Source organism: Anthonomus grandis, unplaced genomic scaffold (assembly GCF_022605725.1).
Source record: "Anthonomus grandis grandis unplaced genomic scaffold, icAntGran1.3 ctg00000763.1, whole genome shotgun sequence".
Lineage (NCBI taxonomy): Eukaryota > Metazoa > Arthropoda > Insecta > Coleoptera > Curculionidae > Anthonomus > Anthonomus grandis.
Window position 1 is genome coordinate 10,281 of NW_026088585.1, and position 16,282 is coordinate 26,562.

At 36.2% G+C, this 16,282-nt stretch overlaps 1 long non-coding RNA gene across 1 annotated transcript; it reads left to right on the forward strand.

Annotated features, from left to right (window-relative positions):
- Positions 1 to 8,513: 8,513 nt before the first annotated feature.
- LOC126749791 (uncharacterized) lies at positions 8,514 to 12,516 on the forward strand. The gene is made up of 3 exons (XR_007665353.1): positions 8,514 to 8,858; positions 11,924 to 12,242; positions 12,310 to 12,516. It is a non-coding gene; the product is annotated as an uncharacterized LOC126749791 (long non-coding RNA).
- The last annotated feature ends 3,766 nt before the right edge of the window (positions 12,517 to 16,282 follow it).

Genomic DNA, 16,282 nt, shown 5'->3' on the forward strand with positions numbered 1-16,282 from the left:
CATTCTATTTTTTATTATTTTTTCAAGAATCTTGGAGAATACACTAACGACTGAAATGGGCCTGTAATTATTCATATATCTTTTATTACCTGACTTAAAAAGAGGTGTAATTTTACTTATTTTTAACTCTGATGGGAAAATCCCTTTTTGTATAGTTTTATTAATTAACCGTACCAAAACAGGTATTATGTATTCTCCAAGATTATGTATGTCCCTAACCGTAATATCGTCATATCCAGGTGCTGAGTTTATTTTTAGTTCTTTTAAAATTTCTGACATTTCCTCTTTATTAGTTAATGTTATAGAAATAGAACTATCATTGTAAACTTCATCAATAGAAAAAATCTCGTTTGATAGTTGAATCTCCGTTTCCAAATCTTTAACTATTATACACCGACCTGAGAAAAATATGTATTTAAATTATTTGCAATGTCAAGCTGAGAATTAATAATGTTATTTTCAATTATTAATTCATTAATTATTACTTTAGATTTTTTATTTTTTATTAAGCTGTTGATAAATGCCCATTGCTTTTTAACATTATCTCCAGCTAAATTCCATTGGGTTTGAAAATACCTATTTTTTAAAGCACGTATTTTATTATTAATTTTATTTTTTATGTTTTTAAATACAGAGATAATAGTTAGGTTTTCGGGTTGGTTAATTTTCTTTTTGTATATTTTATCTCTTTTTTTGATAAGCTCAAGAAGTTCAATATTTATCCAGGTGTTATTTTTTCGTATTCTTAATTTTTTTGTGTATTGAGATATATTTTTACATTCATTAATTAAATTAATTAATTCTTGAAAAGTTGTTACGTTAATGCTTAATATTTTTTGTATAAATAAGTTTACAAATTTTTTATAATCTACAGATTTGACTTCATAATCTACTTTTGGTTTATAAAATTGCACAGGTGTTTTAATATCAAGCAATATAAGTTTGTGATCTGAAATTGCATTTTCTTTAACATTAACTTTACAACTTAAATTACTACTATAATCGCTAAGAACATGGTCTATAAGAGATTTTGATAAACTGGTAACTCTAGTAGCGCATTCCTCATTTAGCGAGTTATTAATTTTAAAATTGTTTAATGCTATTAAATCTTTGTACTCTTTGGTTACTTGCGAAACATCAAGCAAATTAATATTCATATCTCCAACAACTAAATGATTTTTAGGGTGAGTACTCATAATAGATTTAAAATATGGGAAAAAATTACCACTATTAACAGTGGGTGGTTTATATATAACACTTATTTTTAAGTTTTGTTCCCCTAAGCTAATACATATCCAGTTTATTAACTCACCCTTCCTTGATTTCTCAATTTCACGAAACTTAATAGATTTTTTCACATAAATTGACACACCACCCCCCCTACCAGCTCTGCAGGAATGAACAGCATTAACACCATCCAACTCAAACAGAAATGTTTCACTTTCTTCTAACCATGTTTCAGCTGCCAATAGTACATCCCAATTTTCACTCACAACCAAACACTGCACCAGATCCAGTTCATTTCTTATACTTTGTAAGTTCATGTAAGCAATTTTTAGTTGTTCACGAGGCCTCGCTAGTTTTCCAACTGACTTTTATTATTGATAAGGAGAACTTTTGAACTTTCGTCGTTCCTCAAAAAGATATTACCATCGCCAATTCATAGGAACTTAAAATTTTGATCTTTCTTAAAAGCCTTAGCTGCCATGTATAAATCAAGATTAGTTTTTGTAAGTTCATGGTTGAGAAAGATTTTATTATCCGTAGTATATCCCAAATCTGAACTTTTTAGGCCAAATTTCTTTTTTGATTTTAAAATTTTTGTTTTAGTTGATTCATCTTCAAAGATGACTTTAACAGGGTTATTTTAATTCTTATCCCTGCCCAATCTATAAACAGTAAATTTGTTTACGTTTGGGACATCAAGATAATTGGCAATTTTATTTACAATTTCAGGTAAGTTCTCGTTCTCTTTGTATGGGATTCCTTGCACCAACAAATTGTTTTTAAGTTCCTTTTGTTCATTTTTATTTAACTGTTGCTTAATTTGACCAAGTTCATCCTGTAATTCCTTATTTATTTTAAGTTGATCATCATATTTAGTTAATAAAGATCTGTACTCATTTTCCATCTTTTCCAATTTTGCCATAATATCGGCCAGAGTGTAATCCCTCTTTCCACGTAAAGCAGAACCAGGTCCATCTTTGGTGTTACATTTGCCACAGAGCCACTCGTCCTTGGATTTGCTTAATTTGACATAAGTTTTATTTGACATAGACAAGCATTCTCTATGCTTCCATATGTTGCATCTGTCACATAGTAGTGCTTGATGATCATCAAGAACGTCCTTAAGACATATGTCGCAAATTTCAGTCTTGGTTTTTGGCATTTTAATACTGCTAAGATAATCCGTAAATCACGGCAACTCCGCTCGAGATTCCAAATACTACGTACCCGATATCGATGTGATCGACGTTTAAAAGCGCACGGGTCGAAGTTCACTTGGCAATAAACACCGTTTAAATTTGGTGATTTGAAGGTAAAAAAGAAGTTCTTAGGCACTACAAAATCAGCGTTATTGTTCTATATACGCTAATGATCAGATCTATCGATAGTACAGTATTTAAATGATTTGACACTAAATTTGAAAAATCTTTGTAGAACGATTTATAAACAGAACTTAACCGTTTATGGGCAACGTTGCCAAAAATGTCACTTGTAAATATCGATAAAAACTACTGGATAATAGCAAAGCAAATGCAAGATGCCAAACGCAAAGAACTTATTGAAGTTTTGCTTCGAGATCCCAAAAGTTCCGACGAAAAGCAAATACACAAAGAGTTTTGCCTTAAAGAAAAACATCTCTACCGCAAAACCGAAGAAAGTATTGGATGTATTGTACCTAAATCTGCAAGGCGGAGAATTTTAATGAATTGCCATGATGAAATAGGACATTTTGCAGTACACAAAACGATAAAATTAATAAAGTCAAGATATTGGTTTGCATCAATGAAAAAGTATGTGAAAAAAACTATGTCAATGCTTGTTTAAGCTGTCTCTATAATAAAAGTAAAACAAGAAAAACTACAAGAAGCCCAAATCCGATTGAAAAACAACCCATTCCAATCGATACTTTGCACATTGACCATTTAAGGACTTTTCTGCAAAGTGTTGAGAAAAATGCTTATTTAGTAGTAGCAGTTGACGGCTCTACTAAATATACATTTTTAAGAGACGTCTCAAATACTAAGACCATTCCAGTTATTAATGTTTTAAATAAGGTGTGTGTGTTCTCAATGGCGGCTCCTTCTTAGGGTCAATTGGTCAATGACCCCCCTAAAATAATTTCATAAAAATACCAATTTTATTAAAAATGTCTTTTATCTAAAACTTCACTGTGAATTATAAAAATTTCTAAGCAGTCTGCATTGGCAAAACAAATAAATATATTACTAACGTCGCGCCTCGCGCTCATCACACAAGTCCGTGGCTGGGCCGTATTTTAAATTGTCCCTTTACAGTTCTTATGGCTTATGGAGAAATGCATGTAAAATAGAACAAAGAGGGCAGATTCGCATTTCGTGAGCGGGAGTGAGAGTCACCTTTCAGTCCTATATCGCTAACGTAGTCGACGGCCCGACTGGATGAATGTTTTGTTTTAGTTAGTTAATGTATTTTAAACAAACTAATCGTCTGTGTAAAATTTTGCGGAGTTTTCGAAATTGCATTGCGCGGTCATGACGAAAGTAACAGCTCCAATAATCCTGGAATTTTTCTGGGACTTATCGATTTTGTTTCTGAACTGGATTTAATGTTTAAAGAACATATTGAAAAAAGTACAGTATTTAAAGGAACATCAAAAACAATTCAGAACGATATTTTAGAATCAATGTTAGCCATTGTACATACTCATATAATTAAGGAGATTGGCCAGACAAATTTTATGGCAATTCAAGTAGATGAGACCACAGACAGCTCCAATAAAACGCAGATGATTGTCATATTACGATATGTATTAACAGGTATTGTACATGAAAGATTTTGGAAATTTGTTAACCCTCCAGGTACCACGCACAACATTTAACTAATGTAATATTGGAAGAACTTCAATTATTAAAAATTAATAAAGCACCTGAAAAATTGATTGCCCAAAGTTACGATGGTGCATTAGTCATGAGCGGTAAACTGGAAGGAGTACAAACAAAAATTAAAGAAATATACCCAAATGCACACTTTATTCACTGCTATGCCCATCAACTTAATCTTATCCTGCAAAAAGCGGCGAGTCAATATAAACCGATAAAAATATTTTTTGCAAATTTACACGCATTTTCGTCATTTTTCGGCCGATCTCCAAAACGTATGATGGTTCTGGATAGAGTGGCTAAAGTAAGGCTACCTAAAGCTGCACTCACTCGATGGGCTTTCAATACAAAATGTGTTGAAATTGTATACACTTATAAAGATGATTTAAAATCTTGCTTAGAGGAAATTATTGATGAGGAGCAAGATGGTAACAATATAAATCAAGCAACTGGTTTAAAAAGACATTTGGAAGATGAGCTTTTTTTTTTGGTTAAATTTTTTCCATAAAATAATGCTCCATGTTGATATATTGTTTAAACAATTGCAAATGCAAGATATTGATGCCATATCTGTCAAAAATTATATACTGTCTTTTAATAACAGTATCCAAATAATGGAATCAGAAGAACCAAGCACATCAACAGCAAAAAAAAAAGAAAAAGTACTACAACTACAGAGGATCCATAGCGATGAACTGCACTGGAAATTTGTGATATTATTATATCTAGAATAAATCACAGGTTTGGTTTCAATGATCATCTCATGATTTCACAGTTATTCTACACAGAGAAATTTGAAGCATACACTACCAACTTTCCGCAAAATATTTTAAATATGGTGAAGGCTCATTATCGCACAGTAAATATTTCCAAACTAAAATCGGAACTTGAAGTCATATATTGTCGTGAGGATTTTCGCAATAGTGCCGGTGCAGTAGCCATACTTTAGCTTTTTATTAACATGAATTTGTCTGAAACATTTTCTGAAGCAGTGAAATTATTAAATATTTTGTGCACACTCTCTATGACAACCGTGGATCTTTCAAATACTTTAAAAAATCAATAGTTTGATTTTTTTTTGAACTGTAAGTTTTCAAACCAAAATGACCCCCCTGAAGATTGACCCACGAGCCGCCACTGTTCAGAACTATGGGATCAAACTTCTAGGGGCTATTTAGTGCAACAGTAGAATCCATTTTAGTATAGGAACCCATGTCCTAAGAAGCGTTTAAATTTAGAAAAATATTAATTACCTAAATAGGATCTGATGCATTTATTTTGACCTTTTGTATATGATACCATCACAACAATTGTTCAAAATGTCTTCCTCCAACCTCAATAGACCGATTTAAACGCCACATATGATTTCGGAGGACTACACTAAAAACTTGATCCTCGTTTTAAATGATTTCAAATACTGTTGTTATTCGTCCAATTAAGTCTAGCTCTGAGTCTACTGGAGTTTCGTAGACTAAAGACACAAGAAAAAATCGAGCGACGTTAAATCGGGTGACCTAGGAGGCCAAGAAACTGTTCCACCTCTGGCAATTCAACGGTGCCCAAACCGCTGAGCCAAATACTCGCGTACTTGTACAGCAAAGTGAGCCGGCGCTCGATCTTGCTGAAACCACATTTGCTGTCTAACGTTTAGTGAGACATTTTCAAGGAGTTCTGGGAAAACTTCTTCCAAGAAACGCAGATAAATAGGTCCTGTTAACCGTTACGGTAGAAGGTATGCCCCAATTAAATAATCATCAACAATGCCTGCCCATACGTTGACAGACCAACGATTCTGCTGATGTTTTCTTGGAAAAATTGCATAAGGATTTTCTTCGTTCCAAATATGGCTATTCCTACTATTAAAAATACCGTCTCTTGTGAAAGAGGCTTCATCGGTCCACAAAACATATCGTAAAAAATTCGGTTGTGCAATGATGTGATCCAGAAGCCATCGACAAAATTGAACTCTAGGATGATAATCGGCTGCAGTCATACCTTGAACTTTCTGGAAGGGGTAAGGATGAAGTTGTTGCTCGTGTATACCCGCCAGACAGAAGCGTTACTCGTTTTCATATTCTTAGCGACGTCACGTGTGCTATTTGGTGGTTTATCGGCAACTCGCTGAAGCACCTCTTCTTCAAATTCGACCGTTCTTACGGTTCGAGCAACATCAGTATCATGCATCTTGGTCTTAAACATGGCTGTCTCAGCGAGCCTCCGATGAACCACAATAAACTTTTTGTATCCAGGATGCTGTCGTTCGGGATAACGTTCATGATACAACCGCGTTGCTGCTCGTGCATTTCAGTTTCCGCCATATCAGCCAATTCTTGATTGGTAAAGTTCTCCATTAGCAATAAATGTTTAAAAATTGTAAGCTATAAAATTCATGACATTAAGAATTGACATTGATAAGCGTTGATTTTAAACAATTGTTGTTATGGTATCATGTACAAAATGTAAAAATATATGTAGCAGATCCTATTTAGGTAATTAATGTTTTTTATAAATTTTAACGCGTCTTAGGGCCGTAGTGGCGTAGTGACGCATTTCCGGACATGGGTTCCTATACTCAAATAGATTCTTCTGTTGCACTGAACAACCCCCAAATGTTTAATCCCATAGTTCTGAAACACCCTGAATAGTATTTTTGATAATTTGATGTTGCTTGTAGAATAATCTGTGATCGAGGTACAGCATTTACGCGCAAACTGTTTACAGAATTTTGCTTAAAGTTAGGTATTAAGCGAATTTTGTGTACCACATCTACTCCCCTTTTAGCACTGATGGCTTGACGATGACGAAACGCGTTGGGATCACGCTGTAAGTCGTGTCAAATGGGAGATTAATTTGGATAATTCTGTTTTGAATAATAATTTGAGATAACAGTTATCTCTGTTTGGAAACCTCAAAATATTAAGAGACTCATTTCTTTGTACTTAAGTTGTTATATTTCAACCTCAATCGATTTTGCCCAATATAGTCTATCCTCGGCTCAAGCTTTCAGTGCTTTGACCGTCATTAGAACCCTTAGGTTTCATCACGACTACTTGTTGGCCAACTTCAAACTTTATTGGAGACGCATGCACTTTATCGTAATACGTTTTTTGATAATCTTATTTGGAATTAATTCGTTGAGAAAAGTTATTTCTCAATTCTGTTAAATCTTGTTGATTATTTCTGTCGACAAGAAGGCATAGTGAATTCCTCTTGGACGATAACCAAAAAATAGTTCGTAGGGACTTTTTCCTGTTGAATTAACCGAATTAATTTTCCATTTGACACGACTTACAGCGTAATCCCAACGCGTTTCGTCATCGGTTGAAGCCATCAGTGCTGAAAGTATCGTGCGATTCATCCGCTGCACCTGGCCGTTAGCCCTGGGAGTAGATGTGGTACACAGAACTCGCTTAATACCTAACTTTAAGCGAAATTCTCTAAACAGTTTGCTCGTAAATGCAGTACCACGATCACAGATTATTCTACGAGGAACATCAAATCAAATTATCAAAAATACTATTCAGGGTGTTTCAGAACTATGGGATCAAACATTTGGGGGTTGTTCAGTGCAACAGAAGAATCCATTTGAGTATAGGAACCCATGTCCGGAAATGCATCACTAAATAGGATCTGCTGTATTTATTTTTACTTTTGTACATGATACCATAACAACAATTGTTTAAAATCAACGCTTATCAATGTCAATTCTTAATGTCATGTTTAAAAATTTTATAGCTTACAATTTTTAAACATTTATTTATTTAAGCATCACGGTTGTATCACGAACGATATCCCGAACGACAGCATCCTGGATACAAAAAGTTTATTGCGGTTCATCAACGGCTCGCTGAGACAGGCATGTTTAAGACCATGATGCATGATACTGGTGTTGCTCGAACCGTAAGAACGGTCGAATTTGAAGAAGAGGTGCTTCAGCGAGTTGCCGATGAACTATCAAATAGCAGACGTGACGTCGCTAAGAATATGAATACGAGTAACGCTTCTGTCTGGCGGGTACTACACGAGCAACAACTCCATCCTTACCACTTCCAGAAAGTTCATGGTATGACTGCAACCGATTATCATCCTAGAGTTCAATTTTGTCGATGGCTTCTGGATCACATCATTGCACAACCGAATTTTTTACGATATGTTTTGTGGACCGATGAAGCCTCTTTCACAAGAGACGGTATTTTTAATAGTAAGAATAGCCATATTTGGAACGAAGAAAATCCTTATGCAATTTTTCCAAGAAAACATCAGAATCGTTGGTCTGTCAACGTATAGGCAGGCATTGTTGATGATTATTTAATTGGGCCATACCTTCTACCGGAAAGGTTAACATGACCTATTTATCTGCGTTTCTTGGAGGAAGTTCTCCCAGAACTCCTTGAAAATGTTCCACTAAACGTTAGACAGCAAATGTGGTTTCAGCATGATCGAACGCCGGCTCACTTTGCTGTACAAGTACGCAAGTATTTGGCTCAGCGGTTTGGGCACCGTTGGATTGCCAGAGGTGGAGCAGTTTCTTGACCCGATTTAACGTTGCTCGATTTTTTCTTGTAGGGACATGTAAAGTCTTTAGTCTACGAAACTCGAGTAGAATCAGAACTAGACTTAATTAGACGAATAACAGCAGCATTTGATATCATTCAAAACGAGGATCAAATTTTTAGTGTACTCCGCCGAAATCATGTGCGGCGTTTAAATCGGTGGATTGAGGTTGGAGGAAGACATTTTGAACAATTGTTGTGATGGTATCATATACAAAAGGTAAAAATAAATGCACCAGATCCTATTTAGGTAATTAATATTTTTCTAAATTTAAACGCGTCTTAGGGCCGTAGTGGCGTGTTGACGCATTTCCGGACATGGGTTCCTATACTCAAATGGATTCTACTGTTGCACTGAACAACCCCTAGAAGTTTGATCCCATAGTTCTGAAACACCCTGTTTAAAAAATTATAACTGGAATGGTCTTAGTATTTGAGACGGCTCTTAAAAATGTATATTTAGTAAAGCCGTCAACTGCTACTACTAAATAAGCATTTTTCTTAACACTTTGCAGAAAAGGCCTTAAATGGTCAATGTGCAAAGTGTCCATTGGAATGGGTTGTTTTTCAATCGGATTTGGGCTTCCTGTAGTTTTTCTTGTTTTACTTTTATTATAGAGACAGCCTAAACAAGCATTAATATAGTTTTTCACATACTTTTTTTATGGATGCAAACCAATATCTTGATTTTATTAATTTTATCGTTTTGTGTACTGCAAAATGTCCTGTTTCATTAAAATTCTCCGCCTTGCAGATTTAGGTACTATACATCTAATACTTTCTTCGGTTTTGCGGTAGAGATGTTTTTCTTTAAGGCAAAACTCTTTGCGTATTTGCTTTTCGTCGGACCTTTTGGGATCTCGAAGCAAAACTTCAATAAGTTCTTTGCATTTGGGATCTTGCATTTGGGCAGCTAGTATCCAGTTATCTTTTCCGATATTTACAAGTGACATTTCAAGTATATTTTGGAAGCTTCTTGGGCATTGACATGAGCCATCTTAGTACCTCGTCGATAGTCGATGTTAAAATCATACTCTTCGATTGATAACCACCATCTGACGTAACGAATTACAATCTGTTTTAAATTTAAATATGAGTTCTTATTAATTACACTCTGAACTTTATAAGAGCACATACTACAGCCAAGGTTTCGAATTCATAGTTTTGTTCCTCTTTTGTCGTTGCTTGGTTAAAATACTGAACTGGCTTTTAAGATTTATCTCACTGTTCTTGTAAGAGTATCGCCCCTAAGTTCACTTTACTTGCATCACAATGAACTTCTTTTTTAGCATCTTTATTAGCTAATACTGGTCTTTCAACAAGTATCTTTTTTAAGTTCTGAAAAGCAGTTTCTTGTTCTTGATTCCTCACAAAAGTAGAATTTTTACTCGTGAGGCTAGTTAAAGGTTTAGCAATCGATGCAAAACCATAAACGAATTTTCTAATATAACTTGCTCATCCTAAAAACCGTCTAACTTTATGGACATCTTTTGGATAAGGGAATTCTGATACTGCTCTTATCTTTTCATAACCTAGCTTCACTCCTTCGCCTGCAATTTCATGTCCTTGGTACTCAATTTGGGTCTGGAGAAAAATTTTATCAGATTAAAAGTCATGCCTGCTTTTGGAAAGACTTGAAGTACTATTTCAAGACCTTGATTAACAGACACAGAAGGAATAAGTATGTCATCAAGACATGCTACAGCCTTCTCAAAGCGAAGAGGACCCAGAATTTTAATAATTGTCTTCTGGAACACTGCAGGAGCATTAATCAAACCAAATGGCATCCTTAAATATTCATAATGGCCATCGGGGGTGCATTATTATCTAACGGAACCTGGTGGTAACCTAACGCCAAATCCAAACTATTATAAAATGCACTGCTTCCAAATTGTCTAGATCATCAATCCTTGGTAATGGTTGGTTCATTTTTAAACATTTCCGATTTATTGCACGATAATCTATGCACATGCGTTCTTCTCCAGACTTTTTCATGACAAGAAGGATAGGACTAGCATATGCTGACTCTGATTCTTGCACAATATTATTATTCATGAGCTCCTTTACAATTCCGTTTATTTGCATAGGGCAAACTATATGATCGATATGTCACTGGTTGGTCATCTGTCACTGTAATTGACATTTTAACATCTGTTTTCAAACAGAGATAACTGTTTGGAAACCTCAAAATATTTACCTTTTCTCATCAAACAATAAGTCCATAAAAATGAGTTTAGGTGCGGATAGTTTGTGCAATGTAACCACGGCCTTAGTTTTATGTTTTCTAGTCTGACTGGTCCGTTTAAAAAAACGCATAGATCCACATCCACGTACTACTCTACAACCATAATTGAACTTACCGTTTTCCAGCCCCCTCTTAACGCAGCTAGAAGAAGAGGAGATCTCCTCTCTTTGTCTATGGCATTGCGATCAGCTCCTTCGCTTATGAGATATTCAACTATGTCAGGGTGATCGAACATGGCGGCGCAATGTAATGGAGTCATCTTTTGAATGTCGCAGGAAGTGAGACATGCCAATTTTTCTTCCGGTTGCATTTGGAACATTATCTTCACAATTTCAATTGCTCCTAGAACAGAAATATATATACAGTGTGGCGTATCAAAAACGAAAGAGAGGCATTTACTGGCAGTTCAGTTTTTTTTGGAAAAACGCTCAAACCAGTTGATTTTGTTTTCGAGGGGGACACAAGTTTGTTAAAAAATCACGTTAACACGTGCAGCCCTGTGCTGAGGTGACACTGCCTTTAAAATATTAAACGGCAAGAGGAGTTGGAATTGAGTGATACCTTATTTTAAATTCAAAAATTCCCAATTCCCTTTATAATGATGTAAAATTCGTGTATTTGAAGTCAGTAGTTTTGAATATTTATTGATTTAAAGCTTAAAGTAGATTTTAATAGGTACTTCCGATTAGCATTTACTTAATAAGTAAGTGCTTATCTTTACTTTAATTAGTTCCTTTCTTTCTGTTTAACAAGTTTCACAGAGACTAGTTAGTATTTATCTAGGGGATTATATATTCTCTTCCAGCTTTCTTCTTAACCTTTTGTTTCGTTTCAAATCTATTATCCCATTAGTTTAACTCTTACTTTACAACGTCTTGCGTATAGTTTCTTGCGGCTCATGTTCCCCCACTAGAGAACAAGAATAAGAAAATATTTTTTGTCACAAACAGACGAAACATTTTTAGGTAAATATGGATTTTTCGTATGTGATGCATTTTAAGCGGATATGACTTTTTACATACGTTTTTAAAATATTTTAGAGTTCGGAACTTATGAACCTTTATGGCAGGCTATTCATATTTGCTCATGTCTCCTGCACCTTTCCGAGTGGAAAGCAGTAAAAATTCTTTGTCGCAGTGAGTTTACGAGACCATCAAAATACGAGCGGCGAAGATAAATAGACGGAAAAGGGCACAAGATATTAATAAAGGCAGGGATGCTAAATGCAGCTTCCCTAAGTACTTGGCGCATAAGGTAACAGTGGTAACAAGTAAGGCGTCTTGCTTGCTAAACTGGGGTCCGTGAAAAAAGTCTACTCTATCAGATAATGACTATGTCTAAACAGACGCGAGATTCGATGTTAGTAACCCGTTTTTTAACTAACACTAGAAATTAAGTTACTACCTCTATAACCCAAGTATTGCAGATAACTCGGGGATCATTAGTACTAGGAGGAGAAAGAAGTGGCAGCATTCACGTGTATTAAGTCCCTGTTCTCTAGATTCTGGTTTCAACCCAGGTGCACCTTACGCTTGCATTTTAATTCGATTCGAGCAAAGACAAATCTGACCAGGAAAATGGTGAAAAGAGAAAAGTAGTTTCTTAGAGAAGTTGTAAATATGTAGTACCGGCAATTATCAGTTTTATGTTCAAAATATTCATTTATGAAATAAAAAGAATGTTTAAAGTAGAATAATTTTATTGTCTATTTGAAGTCTGTTGATTTGACAGCTTTACATGAATAAAATAGGCACCATTTCTAGTATTAAATATTTCGAAACTCATCGATTCATTAGTAAATCATAATAAGTTTTATTGCAGAAACCAGTTTTTATGAGACATTTTTGATTTATCATTAATTAAAATTAACTCTTCGTATACTAAGAGTATACGAAGGTTTTATTGCCACCAGTATTTTACCTAGAAATTTTAATGAGTTATAGCTGTGTTAGTTGATTGTGATGAATTTGTATTCGCGAAATGCATTATTGCTGTTCAGTAAGTTGATTCCATAGACTTAAACCTCTCCATAAAAAAAAGTCCCGATATAGCAACGTTCTAGGCCTGTCGAGTAGATCTTGCGTGTATCACGATGGAATGATATGGGCTAATTCGGAAGAGCATTACGGTAAATGCTATCGATAAAGCAGCGTCAGGTCTGCCACCTTCCAAGCTTCTAGTTATCTCTGTATCTCTTATGACACTCTTCTGGAATATATCCAGCAGCTTCAAAGTGTATTTATATGCAGGGCATCATAACACTGACATCGGCTGAAGGAATCTGGTTGGGCGGCTTTAAAAAAGTCACCAATATACTGTTGTCATCAAAGCTGTAAATTGGATCAGAAATCTTGTCGTACAGGCTATATGTCCTCGGCAACCTACGTGCTGGCCGTGCGTGACCGTTTACGCAAAAATTTGGTCACGGGCCATACAGGAATGTCCTCTCCTTCTGATAGGCAGTGACTGCATGGCTCCAAAGACAGTGGACTGCGAGGGCTTTGTGACGCACATTGCAGGCAGAGAGGAGTGGCAGCATTCCAACAGACCTGCATTGCTAAACAGGGGGACCATCTGGTACACAGATGGCTCTAGAATGAATAACAGAGCTGGATCAGGGTTTTGTGGTGGGATCCCACATACTCACTGGGGGAGCACGCCACTATCTTCCAGGCCGAAGCATTCGCATGTATTAAAATGCGGACAAAAAATTCTAAGCTGCGGACACCGCAATACAGTCGTATCAATATGCTCGGACAGCAGAGCTGCCATTAAGGCTATCACGGCCGTAAACGTAAGCTCCAAGCTTGTACTAGAGTACATACAAGTCCTGAAAAAACCGGTGCATGTTGGCTGCAGGGTCCAGCTCGTCTGGGTACCTGACCACGCAGGCCATGCAGGTAATAAGGAAGCGGACTCTCTTGCTAGACTGGGATCCGCGAATGTGGCGATGGAGCCGAAACCCATAATTGGTATCGCCAAATTCGTAGCCGTCGCGTCAATGAAGAGTCGTTGGGCAAGTAGACCCACCGAAGATGGACTGAGTCCCTTGGTATAAGACAGGCCAAAGCGCACATAGGTGGGCCCTCTGCCTGTCTCATAAAAAATTTACGACGCCTAAAAAGACGCAAAATTCGGCTAGTGACAGGTCTTTTAACGGGACACTGGCACTTAAGAAGCCATCTCCATACCATCGGTATTGCGGACAACCCGGAATGCCGGTGGTGCTGTGAGGAGGATGAAACGTTGACCATGTAGTCGAAGAGTGCCCAGCACTCACGCGCGCCAAGTTCAAATACTTGGGTAACTTTCAGTGCACCGAGTGACTTTAAGTCCTTCAGACCAGAGAGCCTTATTAGTTTTTCTAAGGCCGTTGGGCTTTGGTAACCCCCGGTGGGGCATGGCGGGTCCATCAGGAGACCTATAGGCACAACTGCCTTAGCAGCCCACTGTTTCGACAATTTCAATTTCAAGTTTCAAACCTTGGGGTTTACTTCCGTTACTCCTGTCCAAGCCTTGTGGGTCAGCTCACCGAATTATTGTGACTACTGTGGCTGTACGACTTCAAGAATCAACCCGGTGACCATTATTTGGAGGGTTCTGCTCCGCTGTGATTTGAAGCGTACTCATAAAGGGAGCATGTAAAGAGGCTTGACCCTACTGGCGAGATTATTCACACGGATTTACTGGTATCATAAAATTCTTAACTTTTTCTATTATTGCTAATTTCTTTTAATTTATATTTTATATTATATATATTCCATATTACATTTCATTACTTTATTACAAAAATATACATATAATACTTATGATATGTCATGCGTAAATGTGACATTGGGAGCTTGTAACGTCATGCACTCACAGTGAATTACGCTTTAACTGACTAAATTTTATATATTATATAGCGGTCTTAAACATTGTAAATTTTATCAATACTTCTTCACTTTTATGGTTGTGATTATTTAAGCACAGCTTGACCTCGCGCTTGTATTTAATTCTAGTTCTTTATTACCATTTTCTCTTGTTTTTTTTTAAGTTAACATTGTAGCAGCATCCTCTATTTAGAATACTATTATTACATTGCCCTTTAACCTTTATCCAACTGTTAGCTAAGGATAAAATATACAGGATAGTATTTGAACCGAGGTTTCTGTAATCTTATAATAATAATAATAATAAGCTTTATTTCAATTAAATATATAAATGTACGAATGCATGAATTGTATTAGATTCATGCAACTAAACTATAAAAGAACTATAAAAGAATTGCTATATAATAAAAAAAAAAGTAGTGAACTTGAGAAAATAAATAATAAAAAATCAACACTAAATTAGGATAAGAATCAAGAATTAATTTAAATCAAAAGACCAAAAAAAAATGAGTAAATAAATGTATTCAAGCTAAAAACTAAATAACTAAAAACTAAATAACCTAGATAAGTGCCTAAGATAAGTGCCAAATCGTCATGGTGAATGTCACAAGAATCAGCAATAGTGTTAAAGTTTTGACACATAAAGTGAATAGGACTCTGGTACAGAATGTTGGACCTGGCTGTGTCCAAGTTAAAAGCTGGACACTGTCTGGATCCTGGGCGTGGTATATGAAAGCAAATCCTTTGCAAAAGGGATGGGCAGTCAATTTTATGGTTAAGTAAATTAAACAAGAATTTCACCGAATGCATTTCTCTCCTCTTCGCAAGTGACCGTTCAGTATATCTAGAGAGCAGCAGGTTATGGTCAAAACCCCTTGGAGGATAGACTCCATCATCCTTAAATGCCAAACATTTAAGGAATCGCCGTTGGACTGATTCTAATAGGTGAATGTGCTGGTTGTAAATGGGAGACCAAATGAGGCAGCAGTAGTCCAGCCTGGATCTAACAAATGCATAGTAGAGCGTTTTGGCAGTGGCAGTGTTCAAAAAAAGTTTGCAATTTCTAATAATAAAGCCTAGCATGTGAGTAGCTCTAGAAACAGTATCTTCGATGTGGGGGATAAAAGAAAATTTTTGGTCAAAGGTGACTCCAAGATCCTTGAAACAGGTAGACCTTGCCAGAGACTCTCCATTAACTGAGTAATTAAAGGCAATTGGACTTTTGATACGAAAGTAGCTGGCCACATTACACTTGGAAACATTAAGGTTAAGCCGGTTCAAAGTGCACCAATGGTGTACAGTATTGATGTTCTCTTGAAGTAGACCACAATCTGCTATAGAGTCAATCCTATGGAAAAGCTTTAGGTCATCAGCATATGCTAACCGAGAGCAATTGAGGGTGGAGATCAAGTCATTAGCAAAAACGTTAAAGAGAAGGGGGCCCAAGTTAGAGCCCTGAGGAACTCCGGAGGTGGGTGAAAAACAAGCAGATCTAAAGCCTTCGACCACTACAAACTGAGAGCGGTC